Source organism: Oncorhynchus clarkii, chromosome 10, assembly GCF_045791955.1.
Source record: "Oncorhynchus clarkii lewisi isolate Uvic-CL-2024 chromosome 10, UVic_Ocla_1.0, whole genome shotgun sequence".
NCBI classification, from domain to species: domain Eukaryota; kingdom Metazoa; phylum Chordata; class Actinopteri; order Salmoniformes; family Salmonidae; genus Oncorhynchus; species Oncorhynchus clarkii.
Genome location: NC_092156.1, coordinates 61911539 through 61917586, shown reverse-complemented (window position 1 = coordinate 61917586; position 6048 = coordinate 61911539). Strand labels below are relative to the sequence as shown.

The window sequence follows — 6048 nt, the reverse complement described above, 5'->3', positions numbered from 1 at the left end:
ACATCATGAATGACTCGTGTGATGACATGAATGAATGAATGATTGATTGATACAGTATCCTATAGAAGTATTGAAATATAGTCCTAAGAAAGTTACGGTATTAAGACTAAACAGGATGTGTTTTTAGGTCTTCAGCTCGATGGTGGTTATACAAGGTTGCTATACTAAACCTACTAATGATAATGACTTATTATAATAGTAATAATAAGGAGATCAAGAAAAATTTGACAATTTGGTACAGTGTCAACACTAAATAAATGATAAATAATACCAGAGGCTGTTCTAACAAAAAAAGTGGAAAGCCTTTATTACAGCAAAGCAAAGATTAATAACAGACGGATTTGTGAAATGGTTTGCTTGGCATATCGTTGCGTAGCCTCATGGAATCAGTAGGCTATTAAACAGTCAAAACAGGTAACAGAAGCAGGATCTGTCTTATTTCTGTAGGTATATTGATGATTTATAAAGCTAGGCACATTTCACAGTTAGGCTATTGATTATAAACCTAATTAAGTTTGGGTTTCCTCTCCTCACTTTTTTTAGACAATAAGGCAAGGGCTGTTTTCTCATCTCCTCGTTCTGCTGCTGCCTCCGGCATTGTTCTCAACACCAACATGCTGGTTAACTTTACTATTATGCACATAGCAACATGGTCTAGGAAAAGGCACCAATTAAATCCAATTCATGTTTCAAAACCATGGACAGCAACCGCTATCCAACAAGGGAGAAAGCGCATTTGTTATTATTTTTGTTAGTGTTGCACCACTGTTTGTTATATAACCACAATTTCAGTAACACTGATGGACTGTGCCATCCACACGGCCTCCACAATGGATCAATCAGGTGTCTTGTAAACCATGAGATACAGCACCAGTCAAAAGTGTGGACACACCTACTCATTCCAGGGTGTTTTCTTTATGTTGACTATTTTCTACATTGTAGAATAATAGTGAAGACATCCAAACTATGAAATAACACATATGGAATCATGTAGTAACCAAAAAAGTGTTAAACAAATCAAAATATATTTTATATTTTTTAAAGTAGGGGGGGAGGTATTAGTATTAGGAATGGTGTTCCTAATGTTTGATATAGTCAGTGTAAGTATTCCTGTATTTCCACTACTGTACTGTCAAAGCAATTATCTAAGTAAGCCTCAGTGATGGCGAATATAAAGTTAGCAATATATTGATTTCATGAACCTTATTTCTGAGGTTATATATTAATATTGGCTATTTGAGTGGGAGAGTGAATGCACCTGGGCAGCAGGTAGCCTAGCAGTTAGAGTGTTGGGCCAGTAACCAAAAGGTTGCAAGGCAAAAATACATTTGATCTGCCCTTGAGCAAGTCATGGTATGCTGATGGTCTCAGGGGGAGTTGGGATATGCAAAAAAAACATGTTTCCAATTCACACCTCACACTCGTACAGGTTACCCACTTCTACATGCAGTGAAACAGGACAAATATAACACTCCCTATTTGACCTTTTGTATCAGATGTAGACAATGTCCCCATGCTCCCTAACAGCCTTCATTGCTGGGATCAGTTATTTTCTCCTCTGGCGCACAGCTTCAGAGTAGTCCTCGTTTAGGAAGATAGGAAGATGTTGGTTCCTCTCAAGTTCTTGGCTCTCTCCAGGACAGCCACCTTGTCCTTGTTCCTCAGGAACTTAATCACTACTGGTGATATATTTTCCAGTCCTGTGGGCGTGCTTAACCTCAATCTTTCTTGATCCAAATGCAACTTTTCATCAATCATTTTCCTCACTTTCTCCTCAGACTCCATCCAGTTCTCATGTGGAGACTATGGGATTCCACCCACAACGATGTCATTTTTCCTTGATTGTCCTTCTAGGTACTCCCATTTCCCTGTAATTATCAACATCGATTCACAGACAGTGTTGTCGTCTTTTCTCTTGGAATCAGAGTTAGTTATGTTGCAGCCGTCTTTTTTCCCAACTCATCAATCTCTCCCTCGGAGAAATGCACTGTTTTTCAGGCCATGAACCTCTCTGGTCAGATTGTCCATTCTTGAATTTACCAGTATTCGGACAAAACTATTTTCCTGCAGTTGTAACAGAGCCTTGTAGAATTATTTTTGTTGGTTTAAAAAAATCCCTCACCTGCATAAGCGTGAGGCTGTCCTCTGCTTTGTTTGTCATAATAGCAGCGTAGGCTATCGTTGGTATACCACGTAGTTCCAGCCCCGTCAGTTCACCCTTCACACACGCACTTACAGCCCAGTTCAGTACATTGACTGTATTTATCAAATTTTTCTAATTGGGGGACATCCCGTGGGATCTGTTCTCTACAACAAAGAGGAATGTGAACTAAACTATCTTTCTTGAACACCTGCTCTGCTGAAATGCAGTACATTTAGCAAATTTAACTATCTGAATATATAATTTGTTGCCATTTTGCGTTGTATTGTAACATGCTGTTAGATACCTGCAAGGGATAAGATAGTTGGGTGTGGATAATATTTCTACAATGAGTTAGCAAGTCGGAAATGTCAAAGTTTCCTAGTGCCGATTAGCACCTGAACGCTGCATTATTCTTGCTAGGTCTTGCTTATTCTTGCTGGCTTCTCAGAGGTCTGCTAACGTTAGCCAACAAGCTAACTGTATGATTTTTCACTCAAATAGCCTCCAGTGTTTCGTTTGGAAATTTCTCAAAGCCGGAAAGAAAACAGGGCATAGCCCCACCTGTATAGCAAAAACAGTTGGGGCTCTTTTTTGTGCCTGTTTTGCATGTTATTTTTGCATTAATACATGTCACATATCAGTTTGCAAACAATGTAAAATAAATAAATAATTTAGTTAATAAAGCCGCATACAAACATTATCTCTTTTTTGCTTTATTGAGTAAGGCAGCTCCAAAATGCAGGTGTTTCAGCCTAGCTCAGTGCTTTCTGTGATGGTGGGTCAGCCAGCGGATAATACGGAGGGGTTGGTAATGTTCTCTAGTTGCGCCGTGATTGGCTCAGTGTTCTGTCACTCATGGGGACACTATGTCACCGCAAAATCTAAGGGTAGAGCTCGAAAATGCAAGCCCCTTGGGTGCTGCCATAGAGTTACATTAGATGTGCCCATCCAAGAAGGCTCATAATGAAGAGAAATAATGAAGAGAAATAGTTGTTAGGAATCAGTAGCTAACTGCAAGCATTGCAAAGCAATCACTATTCAGTGGAGTGGGTGTGTGGTCCAATTCTGGGTTTAAGGGTCTCTTTACCAAGCTTAAAAGAATAAACATTCAACATTGGCCATTCTATCAATCCAGCATGACTTCTGCTCCGCTGGAAACTCAGAACTGGGAAGGTAACTGGGAACTCGGGGAAAAAACGAGCTCTGACTGGGAAAAATACATTTTGAATGGTCTTCCAACTCGGAATTGCAAGTCGAGAACTTGTGCATCTTTCTAGAGCTCCAACCTGAATATCACTGATGTCCTCATGATTCGACATCGTTTTTTTCCGAGTTCCCAGTTTTCTTGAAAGCACCATAAATCCATAGAATGACGACAAAGTTTGATGACAACATTTTCCCATGAAAGACCGCTGCGCCTCCTTCCTGTGAGCACAGCACAACGTGAGTCCAAAAATGTATTGTATGCTGCTGCATAAATTATGAAATATGCCAGGGAGATATGTATACTGTAGCTAAGAAAGTAATACTAAGTACATGTTGTGTAGTTAGTAGCCCATGTGCCTCACCACAATAATTTGGTCCCTTTTCCCATCATAATTTAGCCTACTGTTTCTGACTTGGTTGTGCACATGTAGCCTATAGCCTGTTTTAGAGAAATGTTATCATCAAATAAGAGCTTTCATTGTCTGCTTATATGCCCCCTTTATTTATCCTACAGTTCTGACTTGGTGTACAGGGAGAATACTGTAAGAACGGCCCATGTTCTGAATTCTGTCACGGTACATTTCAAAAGTGCTGAACAAATAGTTCAATTTACTATGTCCGTCCTAGCTCGCTTATTAATGTCTTTAATCAAAATTACAGATGGACTCTTATCCGCTCATCGTCCCCTTATACCATAGTTTGTACATCTCAATTGTCTGTAGAAACCACATTTGTTTAAGTAGGTCAGCCATATCAGCTGTTTTTTTTTAAAGGCAGTAAATGAGGCTGAATGAACTCGCTGCCAGACAAGGCTCCGCTGATAGTCAGGTGAAGCAGTAAGAAGGTGTTGGGACTGCTGTTGGGACTCTGCTGTTGGGACAGCTCTGTGTAGGCCATAACAGTTTGTGGGCACCGTTTGTCACCGTTATAGTGCATTTAATGTATTGTTTAGTGCTGTGTTGTGGCTTTGCTGGCATGCATCTAAAAACTGAATTTTTGAGTTTGCCCCACCAAGATTTACATGCTAAAATCTCCACTGGAAACAATATATCCACAAAAAAAGTATAATTACATCAACTTTTCAAAGCGCTGGTAGTGCATTCAGATTTCTAGCACCTGAAGTATGCACAGAACCATGTAAACACGCGCACGATGTCTTGCACGCATTTTCATCTTGTGCGCATGTTTCAGGTGCTAAGAATCTGTACGCACTACCAGCGCTTAATTTAGTGAGCCACCTACTGTGTGGGATAGAAACAGGATTCCAAAAAACAGAACCGATGTTGGGCGGGATATTCAAACAAACAACCAAAAAATACATGAAATTAAACAAGTGTATTTTTTAAACATACTTGTATCCAAAACAGAATGTAAGTATCCAGTTTCAGTTGAGCAAAGTCATATATATTGAACAAAAATATAAACACAGAATATAAAGTGTTCGTCCCATGTTTCATGAGCTGAAATAAAAGATTCCAGAAATGTTTCATACCTGCGTATGAAGCTTATTTCTCAAATGTTGTGCCAATTTTTTTTTACGTCCCTGTCAGTGAGCATTTCTCCTTTGCCAAGATAATTCACCCACCTGACAAGTGTGGCATATCAAGAAGCTGATTAAACAGCCACACTTGTCAATGTGCAGTTTTGTCACAGAACACAATGCCACAGATGTCTGTTTTGAAGGAGCATGCAATTGGCTGGCTGACTGCAGGAATGTCCACCAGAGCTGTTGCTAGAGAATTGAATGTTCATTTCTCTACCATAAGACACCTCCAATGTAATTTTTTGAAAATGTGGCAGTATGTCTAACCGGCCTTACAAACGCAGATCACGTGTAGCCACGACAGCTCAGCACCTCCCCCTCTGGTTTCTTCACCACCTGCGGGATTATCTGAAACCGTGGGTTTGCACACCCAAAGAAATTCTGCATAAACTGTCTCAGGGAATCTCAACTGCGTGCTCATCGTCCTCACCAGGGTCTTGCAGTTTGGCGTCGTAACCGACTTCAGTGGGCAAATGCTCACCTTCGATGGCCACTGGCATGCTGGAGAAGTGTGCTCTTCACGGATTAATCCCGGTTTCAACTGTACCAAGCAGATTTCAGACAGCGTGTATGGCGCTGCGTGGGAAAGCGGTTTGCTGATGTCAACGTTGTGAACTGAGTGCCCCGTGGTGGCAGTGGGGTTATGCTATGGGCAGGCATAAACTACGGACTACAAACACAACTGCATTTTATTGATTGCAATTTGAATGCACAGGGATACTGTAACGAGATTCTGAGGCCCATTGTCGTGCCATTCATCCGCCGCCATCACCTCATGTTTCAGCATGATAATGCATGGCCCCATGTCGCAAGGATCTGTACACAATTCCTGGAAGCTGAAAATGTCCCAGTTCTTTCATGGCCTGCATACTCACAACATGTCACCCATTGAGCATGTTTGGGAAACATATAGATTCAATGGTTGTAAAGATGGAGAGGTCTGTCTGTGATAAAGAGATGCTTTCCTTTTTTGACACTACACTCCACAAAGCAAGTCCTGCAGGCTCTAGTTTGAGTTTATCTTGATTATTGTCCGGTTATATGGTCAAGTGCTGCAAAGAAGGACCTAGTTAATCTGTGGCTGGCCCAGAGCGGAACATTTTGCTCTTCATTGTAATCAGAGGGCTAATATCTATACTATGCATGCCAGTCTCTC

At 40.8% G+C, this 6048-nt stretch overlaps 2 protein-coding genes across 2 annotated transcripts in view; one reads left to right on the top strand and one right to left on the bottom strand.

Annotated features, from left to right (window-relative positions):
- Positions 1-6048, top strand: part of LOC139418939 (zinc finger protein 282-like) — a 189983-nt gene that overhangs the window by 104485 nt on the left and 79450 nt on the right. The window lies entirely within an intron of this gene.
- The window catches only part of LOC139418947 (uncharacterized), a 349701-nt gene that overhangs the window by 294479 nt on the left and 49174 nt on the right, over positions 1-6048 (bottom strand). The gene's annotated exons all lie outside the window — the stretch shown is intronic.